The sequence below is a fragment of the Physeter macrocephalus genome, chromosome 19 (assembly GCF_002837175.3).
Source record: "Physeter macrocephalus isolate SW-GA chromosome 19, ASM283717v5, whole genome shotgun sequence".
Lineage (NCBI taxonomy): Eukaryota > Metazoa > Chordata > Mammalia > Artiodactyla > Physeteridae > Physeter > Physeter macrocephalus.
The window spans coordinates 86,018,180-86,028,724 of record NC_041232.1 but is presented as its reverse complement, the minus strand read 5'-3'; positions in this window follow the sequence as shown (position 1 = coordinate 86,028,724).

Below are 10,545 nucleotides of genomic sequence, written 5' to 3'. Positions count from 1 at the left end.
ATGGCATCTGCTTTTTGGACAATAATTTTCAAGATATTCCTGTTTCCCTCTCCCGAGGCACACGGAGAGGGGGAGTTTGCAAACCCTGGGGGCAGCTGTGGGAAAGTAGGAAGCTGGAAATGCTCGGGTTAACCCTGGTCTTGTCCTAAAAGCAGGCTGACCCACCCACCCCCGGAAGAGGAATAACAGGTATGTCTCATAACAGGCAGCCACACAGTACAAGGTCTGACCAGAAAACAGTGTGTGACTTTATTTTACTTTTTATTTTTATTTTATACTGGAGTATAAGTTGTGTTAGTAGTGTGTGATTTTAAAAAGTGTTCTTACATAGGAGTAGGGATCATCATATCCTTTTTCAAGCATTTTGGGGATCACTCAGGCTCTAAACACAATATTTAACCCTCTTTTGCCACCTCAAGAGCAAAACAAAAGCCAGCAACCCAGATTTCAAAAACAAAAACTAAAGGGCAATGGCTCGGGGTGTCTGCGTGCCTGGAACATCTGGGCGGCACGGCTGGCCTCGAGATCCTGGGAGGGCGGAGGTCATGTTCCTGAGCTTGTGACGGACCAGACGGCCCGCCGAGTTCAAGTTCATTCATGTCAGATAACCCAGAGGGGCTGTTATCCTGTTTCCTGGGTAAAGAGGCCAAGTCTCACCAAGTCAGTGCCAGCAAGTGTCAGGGAGCAGCCGGGAGCTGGGCATCAATGCCACCGCCTGGGTGCCAGGTGAGGCCCCTGCCCACAGGGTCCCCAGTTAGGGCCCCGCGACCCATGTTATCCGCGTGTCTCTCCGTGAAGTGCTGGTGAATGTTCTCACCCAGAGGGGCCCGGGGCCTCCAACCTGCTGCTCTGTTTTCTCAACACCAAACTTTTGGAAAATTAGCAAAACCATCCGGAGTTTGCAATCTCCCTTTCTCCAGTTTTATTTCAAATACAGAAAACAGTCTAATGTTGAATGTCGAAGCTGGCGCCGGTTGTAGGTTCCGGGACCATTGCCTGGTCTAACCCCGGCAATCCAGAAGTGCGATTCTCCCTCAGTCGTGTGGCCACGCCCGTCCAGGGGGCAGCACAGGAGCAGGAAGGACACACGGTGGTGTAGGGGCGTGGAGGGGCCATGGGGGGGCCCAGTGGCAGGAGGGTCTCCAACGCGGGGCCAGATGGGTGTGGACAGGACAACGCGGCTGATATTCATTTATCTGCACTGTTGGGACTGTCCTGGCAAAACACACAGATTTTCTCATTCTCCAAGAAAAGCCTGTCAGGTCCACACACTTCCATAATTTACTCCCGTGAAAATTATTTTTAAACGTACAACCTCAGAAGGAACAACTACTCTGTAAATCACAGTCGAGTAGACAGAGAGCAAGTGCTTTCTCTCGATGTAAGTGATTCAGCAAAATGCCGTGACTGGCACTTATGCCATCAAGAACTAGTAAATGGAGGCTTCGTATCAGTCAGCGAGCAGAGCTGCCTTCTTCCCCTTTCCTTCTCAGGCCTCCGGGAAACAAGGGCCTGGCGAGGACAGAGAGAAGGGGCGCGCGGAGGACCCGTGGCGGGCCCTGCGGAGCCGCTGGGCACTGGCTTCACTGGAAGCACATCTCGCTGGCCTCGTGGGGTGTTGGGAAGATGCACGTTAAACCCTGGAAATCTCCCGTGTTTGTGGGAGGAAAGCAGAGATCTGCGCGTCCCAGAACTCAAAGGAACTGCGGAGATCATGCCATTTCATCAATCACTCAATCAACAGTGTTTATGAGACGTGTGGTTTCCAGGGAGTCCACCGTGATGTCGGTCTCCTGCCCTGAATGGAGCAGGGGCGTCTGGGGAGAACTGCAGAGGGTGATGGGGAGGCTGTCGAGTGTCACCAAGTGAAGGTGGCAGGAGGGGAAGGACCCTCCTGCCTGCCCTGCCCGCTTAGACCTGGGCACCCCCTGCACCCTGACAGTGCCCCAGCGGGAGAGCAAAGTGCCTGCTGCAGGGTCGGAGGGGAGGGGGTGTGGGAGGGGTGTGGGGGGGTGAAGATCCCCCCCCCGGGTCTCACTAAACCCCGTGGGTCTAGGGGTTCCCGTTCCCGCAGGGCTCTCGAGCCACCCGCAGGGAGGCTTCTGGCGGGCCCACGGCCTCACCCTCAGACACACCTGGCCAGGTCTGAGCTGCCGGGACAGCAGAGCTTGGGCCGGGGGAGGCGTCTGCACAGGCCCTCAGCCGAGAACCCCCAAGGGTCGCATCCACGGCAGTACATTCTAGGGCTCTCTGCGGGAAAGCTACACACCTGACCTGTGATGAGAAGTCAGCGCAGGTAACCCTCTCCCGCCTGAGGTCCTCAAAGTGGGGAACGTAGCTGTGGATCCTGGGCAAGGAGAGCAGACGGGAATGGGGGCGGGGCTGGGGCAGAAGGGCCCCGCGCTGGGATGCTCGGCAGCCCGCAGGGAGGTGGGCTCGCGGAGGGGTCCAGCGGGGCCTGCCCGTGGGCGGCCTTGGACAAAAGCTGCAGACGAAGGCTCATCACAGGATCACAGAGGTCTAGAGCAAGAACGTCTGAGAGCCCACCCTTCTCTCCTCGGCAGGTCAGGAGGAGACTCCAGACTCTGGCCGGCCTCCTCCTCGAACCCAAGGCCGTCCCAGCAGAGGACGGCCTCGTGGCCTCGACAGGGTTCTTGGAGGCTCTCCTTACTCTTCCCTGCTTCTTTGAAAGAGCCGGGATGCAGCAGAGAAGAGAAACGGTGAGGCAGCTTAGCCCTGGGCTCGAGGAGTTACGGCGCGGAGATAAACGGTGATTCAGGCGCCCTTCTGTTCCTCAGCCTCTTGATAGTTCATATCCACAAAATGTGCAACCAATAAGCGCTAATCCTGGGGCCGTGCTTAATCTCTGTCTGGGGCTGCAACGTAAGAAGGACGCTATTTGTCTGCAGGTAACACGAGTGAGCCACTTTAAGATGCTGATAAAAAAATGCCAGTCGTATTTACCGTCAGAACCAGGGCTGGGATGCGGGTCCCTAGCCGCTGATGCTGCTGGGCGGCCTGCGGCCTGGACGTCGGGTGTGAAAGGCCCCCGCGGCAGCTGTCGCGGGCACTCCCAGCCGGGGACCCCGTGAGACGGAAAAATAAAGCTGGGGAGTGTAGATCTGCATTTCCTTGCGTTTCGGATTTGTTGTGTACACATAATTATAGAGATAGTTATCTCCTTTATGGGAAGTGTATAGAAAAAAGTAGGAAAATAGCTAGGCACAACCTCATTACCCAGGTATACCCACGGTTGATTTTTTGCCATGTCTCCTCCGGGGTCTTTATTATTGTTTTTTTAAGCATAATTGAAATAATACAGTATCTATAATTCTGGGAACTTTAAAAAATTTAACATAGCATAAATATTTCCTCATGCATTAAACCATTTTGTAAACACAAAATGTAAACACAATTTTTAATGGTTGCGTAAAACTGAAAATTTTTCCCTCTTAAGTTACGATTTTAATCCTATTAATCTTGGCTCCTGTTCACTGAGCCCTGACTATTTGTAGACACAGTGTTTAGTGCCACCTATAGATTATCGGTTTTTAATTCTCAGATCAATCCTATGGAGTGAATACGATTATTTTCCCAATATTACGGATGAAGAAACCAGAATCCGATAGGGGCTAATGGTCCTAATCAAGGTGCCAGGGCAGGTGACCCAGCTGAGCATATTCACACCTCCATCTGAGCGGCCCCCCCCCCCCCCGTAGCCTGTGTTCCACGCACGCACTCCTGGGGCCCCTCCCACGTGCCAGCTGAGGGCGCCCAGGACTCGGACTGGCGGCAGGACAGAGAGCTGGGCCTGCTGTCCAGGGTCTCACTGGCCTGCAGGGCACACAGACCGCCGCTGACCCCCCGTTTCACTTTGGGGAGCTTTCCAATGTGCCTCCTCTTTTCTGCAGTAGGGACACTAGGACCTGTTGTGGGCCTCAGGAGGAATAGAGAGGATTGAAACGAGTGGGCTGTGCTGGGCGGCGGCAGCTCCTCCCAGGTGGGGAGGAGCGTTTGCGGGGAACAGGAGACGAGGGTGAGGGCGCACCCGGACCTGCACCTCAGAGCTGGTGTGGGCAGCAGCCACCTTGCGCCAGTGGTTTGCGAACTTTGGTGTCTGAGAACCACCTGGACCACAGAGTCTTATTCTGCCTTAGAAAGGAAGGAGCCTCTGACACAGGCTACGACGCGGATTGATCTTGAGGTCGTTATGCTGCAGGAAATAAGCCAGGCAAATACTGTGTCATCCACTCATAGGAGGCACCTAGAGTCGTCAGAGGCATAGAGACAGAAAGCAGATGGTGGGGACCAGGGACTGGGGCAGCGAGGTGAGGAGTTAGTGTCTAATGGGTACAGTTTCGGTTTTACAAGATGAAAAAATGCAGGAGATGATTTCTTGAATGCGAATGTTGTGTGTGTTTTGCCACACACACACACACACACACACACACACACACACACACACACACACACAAACAAGCACCAGAGCTCTTCTCTATTGAACTGGGCTGTGGAATCACCTTTGAAGAACTGGAAGCATAGCCTTGGTGCTGATTTATCACAGGTGTGCCAAGACCCAGGGTCAAAAAAAAAAAAGAAAAGAAAGAAAAGAATCACCTGGGAAGTGACATGAACCATCTCAGAGGACATGCTTTGCCACCTCTCGCGTGTCTTGCAAAGTCTGGGCTGAGCCCCAGGGTCCCCCCGGAACTGCCGGAGCTGTTCTGGGGCTACATCGCCCTCTCCTGAACAGGAGCCTCTGGGACCTGCATTCCGGGCTCTTCCCTCACCAATCATGCTCCACCCTCGAGTTTCATTTCAACACTGGGTTCCAGAAATTTACAACCGCTGAAAACCACCAACCCAAAGGAATGAAGAGAATTCCAGGCAGGCCCCCCTGAGAGATTTGGAGGCGGAGTCCGCAGACCCCTCTCTCTCGGGGGAAGGATGGACTAGAGAAGAGGACCCACGGCGCTCAGCACGGTGGTGGACAACGTGGGTGAGAGGCGGAATGCCAGGAGGGTCTGTTTCTGAGGCTGGAGCTGCTGTAACAGCCCAGGAGGGCGGTGACAGCCTCTTAACCAGGGCTAACTCACTGGCAACCGCATTCAGCAGGGCCAGGATCCAGGATCAGGAAGCAATTTCCTAGAGACCTCTGAGCAGTCGGATTAAATGTTACAAAGTCCCTGCGGTAAATCTTGTGCCTTTTGCTGATAATAGAGCCCTTGGGCTGTCACAGGCGTCTCACTCTTACAGACAATTCACCCAAGTCTGGTTACTTGATTCCAGCTCGCGGTATATTAGCAATGAAAAATTCGGTGGAGGAACTGAGGGGGCTGCCTGAGACAGGTGAAGACAGCGCCGTGACCCTGACAGCAAAGGAGGGACAAAACATTACACGGGAGTAAAATAATTTACAGCTTTGTCATCCAGGTCATTTACTGCAGCAAACAATCTCATGCAACATTTTTGGGGATCCAAGAGAAAATCAGAAATGGTGGCCCCAAAATGGAATGAATTTTTCCTTCTCGTGGGAACTATTGGGACAGAGATTAAGGACATTTGCTCCCTGGAGCGTGTTCCCACTTAGCTGTGCCTTTTTCTGGAAGACAGGCTGAAGGCTACTGACAGAAGAGCAACAGCTTTCAGCCCCTGTTCTCTCACCCATGTGTGTTGCGGGGGGGTGGTGGATATTGCTGCTTCCTCACAGCTGGAGTTTCCTAGGGGCTCCTATAATGAGTACCTCCACCGGATGGCTGAAAACAACAGGAATCTATTCTCTCACAGTTCTGGAGGCCAGAAGTCCAAAATCAAGGTGTCGGCAGGGCCGGCTCCCTCTGAAGGCTCTAGGGGACGGTCCTTCTTGGTGGTTCCCAGCATCCCTTGGCTTGTGGATGCATCACTCCAGTCCCTGCCTCTCTCTGTCCAGAATTCCCACCTCCTATAAGGATGCCAGACGCTGCCCCCCACCCCACTCCAAATGACCTCCTCTTAACTCATTACGTCTGCCAAGACCCTATTTCCAAATAAGGTCACATTCATGAGTTCTGGGCAGGCGTGAATTTGGGGAACCCTATAGGGTCCAGTACACCCATCCTTTACCCGTTCCTCTTCTTCTCCTTCCTACCAGCTCCCAGGTTTTCCTTTGGAGGAACGCCTGCCTCCACCGTTCTCCCGCCTCTGAGATGTGTTCAGCCAAATAGCACAGCCAGTGAGGGAGGAAACATCCCCCTTGACCTTGGGTCGGACGAGGAATTGCCAGGGGCTGGAGCCGCCATTTCACAGATAACGTGGAGTCGGCCCGGGGTGAGGTCCCTGGGCTCCCAGACACCCCGTCAGAGCTGTCTCCCAGAGGTACCCCGTGCCTGGAGTGCTGCTGTACCTGACGTGGCCAGTCCACCCTCCCCTGGTGTAGGGCTCCACTTGGGTCCCCTCTATCGCCCAGAGTGTCGTAGGCCTGCCTTCATGGGCCCACGGAGGAGAAGTAGGCCCCTCTGTCTTCAAACATGAGGCAAAAGGAACTTTTCTGCTTTGGGAAAAAGTGAGTAAAAAGGCACTTGGTTGTATGACCAAGCCCTCTGTCATTTGCCCATCACCCAAGGGTGCAGGGCAGTTAACCACGGCACCCAGGGCCTTTGGGGCGATTGAAGTCTCCTACCTCTGGACAGAGGATGAAAGCAGTGTCCGTAAAGAATGAATTGGGCTGGGAATACAGGACCTGTGAGACCCCTTGACAGGCTCCAGGCCCTGGGAGTCCTGATAGAGCGTCCGAAATGAAAAGAACTCAAGTAAGGTCTGATCTGGGGAGTAGAGGCTGCCCTGAACTGGGCAGATTCCCAGCAAGCCATCAGTAGTTCTTGTGCTACGAATGCGTGCAAGTAATATGATCAATAAATGCTAGTGTTCGTAACAAAAAATCATTGGGGGCGATAAGCTGCTAAAAGATAAGTATCTGTTTATTATTTTCATGAAAAAATGGCAAAAGTTTTAAAAGGTGAGGACTTGAGTTATTTGAAAAATTTATTAGAACCTTCTTCTTCAACATCAGATAACTTAAAAGTTGCTTAAAAGCATCTCTTTAAGTGTATGCATGTGTCTGCAAGCAAAGAAGAGCCCATTTGTGCTTTTTCAAATGAAGGAGAACAAATGTTAACTGAAATCTTTATTCAATACTTAAATGCCTGATTATTTTTTCCAGTTCTCCTACAAAGAAACAAGAACTATATGAAGACTGAAATGCTGCTTATTGCTAATACAGAAGTTTGCAAGACTAACTAGATGAAGATTTCTCTCTCTAATTATAATTCTTTACTCTTAGGTATGTAGCCAAGAGAAACGAAAACACGTTCCCCGCAAGACACAAATGTTCACTAAAGCATTAGTCATCATCGTGAGAAAGTAGAAACGACCCAAATGTCTGTCAAGGGATGAATGGATAAACAAACGGTGGTATATTCATACAAGGGAATATTATCAGGCTAACAAAAGGAATAAAGTGTGATACATGTTAAAAGATGAACCTGGCTAATGTTAATGCTGAGTGAAAGAAGCCGGTCACAAAAGGCCACGGGTTGCATGTTTCCTTCTATGTGAAAGATCCAGAACAGGCAAATCCATGGAGACAGAACGTGCTCTGGTGGGGACTGGGTTTGGGGTGAGAGAATGGGGTGTGCCTGCTGATAGGTCAGGGTTTCTTTTAGGAGAGACAGAATGTTCTAAAAATTAGAGGGTGGTGATGGTTGCGCAACCCTGTGAATGTATTTTTGAAAGCATTGAGTTGTCCACTTTCAGTGGGTGAATTCAATGGCAGGCGAATGCCATGATGTATCTCAGTGAAGTTAAGCATCCCCAGGTCCTACCTGCAAAGAGCTCAGAATCACTACATTCAAGAATCTTTTCCTTTAAGATATTTCCATGTTTGTTTTTTTTTTTCTGATAATTATCCAAATAATTGGGTCCGGGACTCTTACAATTTAGGATTTTTTTTCTTTTTTTTACAAAGTCAGACAGCTTCTGCTAGAGTTAAAATGAAAAAGTATTTCATGTTTTAGTAACAGTCCTTTTCCTTTAAGATATTTCCATGTTTGTTTGTTTTTTTTCTGATAATTATCCAAATAATTGGGTCCGGGACTCTTACAATTTAGGATTTTTTTTCTTTTTTTTACAAAGTCAGACAGCTTCTGCTAGAGTTAAAATGAAAAAGTATTTCATGTTTTAGTAACAGTCTTCCGGAGGTAAGAACCTTAACTGACAGCTGCTTTCACGACCTTCACTTTTCTCTCCTACGTCTCATCCGTACCCACAGTTATAAAAATGCTACTGTACTGACAACTCTTTTTAGAATTCTCCTAAATTAGGAAACATTATTTGTGACACAGTGGGAGTATGATATTGACATTGGTAAATGGATATTGATGGGTAGGTGGATTGAGTAATTGCGAACATTTTAGATGTCAGGTTAGCAGGATCCCTTGCTTTTAAGCTTCACGAAAGCAAAATTTGCCTTCACTGAGCAATTTGGACACTCCGTGTAAAAAGCAGGGGAGGAAAATGTCTATATTATGTTGAAAGTAACATGACCACATCATGACAATTGGGTCTTTGAACTATTGATGGTAAAAAGAACATCTTGTGGCATACAACTCCAAGATGATGAGCTGCCCAAAAAGACAAATTAGAGGAGCCCCAGTCGCAACCACGAAACTGGAGGCCATGGAAATATAACGCCTGTTTCAGAGCAGTCCTCTCAGATCCATCAGCATCCCCGCTACCACCCGCAGGAGAACAGCGGCTTACCTCGTGCGAGCTGGTTCAGAATTAAATGAGCTAGTTTATGCAGGTGGCTCGGGACAGTGTCTGGGATACAAAAAGCACTTAATACGTGTCAACTGTCATTATCACTGTTATTATTACTATTATTATTTTTACCTGCTCACCAAATAGCTCTTATAAGCATCCTGGAACTGAGCCTTCTGACTGTCCCTGGCTTGTCTGGGTTTTGTGTCTACCCTTGAGGTGGTCCCGTCCCCGGGTGGGAAGTGAGTTGCCACCCAAAGCACAAGGAGTGAGAAGGGGGGAGGATGAACCCCCCGAGTGGACTGGGGCCATTATCAGTGGTAGGCAATGAAGCGGGGTGGCCTGAAACAGCAAATGTCCACCCTGGGGGGCTGGACCAGGGGTAGGTAGGCTGGTGAACGCCGGGACACGTTTCATCCCGGGAGACCAGTGCGTGCTGACTTGTGTTTGACACGAGAGCTGTAACGGTGGAACTGCCGAGACGCGGGCGTGCGCGAGACCAACTGCCAGCTCCTCCCTGAAGTTGCGTATCTGAGCCCGTCCTAGTCGCTGGAGAGACGGTGCTGGGCTGGGAGGGAGCCCTGCTACTATTAGGGGACATTCTGGTGGAAACAGACGGACAATAAACAGGGAAGCACTGGAGTCTTCTACAGAGAGGGAGGGGAGGGGGCAGGAGGCCTCAGGAGGGGGCCCGTTTGGGCTCAGTCCTGAAGGATGACGTGGATGACATCCACTGGGAAAGAATTGCAGGGCTTGGGATCCTGAGGCAGGAACAGGCGTGCCTGGCTGGAGCCCTCGGACACTCACAGTGTGTCTCCGGTTCACCACGGTGAGAATGTAAAATAGGCGTCGGCACGAGGGCTGAAAGGTAAAACACAGAAAGTCTCCTATCCTTGGAGGATTATGAATGCTTTTAAACTTTTAAAAGTGAATGTTTATACACCACCATAAATCATATTTAAAAGGAAAAGCAGTTACTAACCAGCAAGCACCCACCCAGGACCGCACAGCAGGGCTGGACCATGACGCGGGGCAGGGGAGACGCTGGGCTGGGGCTTCTGGACGAGGGGGCTGCATCTCTAGATAAAGTGGGACAGGATCTGACATGATAAGTTGCTTAATAAGAAAAGAGCCACCTTATGAGGATTTGAACCAAGAGGGGACAGCCTGGAGGGCTCGGCCTCGGGAGACCCGGGCTCTGGGTCCCTCAGTGTGGCCCTGGGCAGTGGGGTCTTCATCTGAACAGCAGAATCACTGACCACTGCTTTCCATCCTCCCGGGACCATCAGGATGAGGAAATGAAACAGAACATGGAGGTTCTTTGGAGACTGGAGAAGACAGCGCAAAACTCACACGTCATTGACAGCATGGACCGAAACTTACCCACCTTCAAGTAGTAAAAACAAAGAAGAGTGCTTTTAAGAATTCATTTTCCCTGAACAAAAGCAAATAAACACATCCTCACCGTGTTAATCAGTCTTAAATCAGCTCTGTTTAAAACCTACAGACTCTCCAAGTATGGGTATAGCCTACTGATGGTTGCATTTTCCCTGATGATGGCATGAAATTGTAAATTTAAATAGAAATCGAGAATTTGAAGATGGGGGTTCATTTTTGGACGAATCACCCCGATAGTAGATATGGTTTGAATGTAGCCATCAGCAGGATGATGGCTTTTCTTTCAGCTTGGATTCCCTGAATATTTTTCAAAAACTTAAGTAGCATATGTTTTCAAAGTTAATAAAAAGA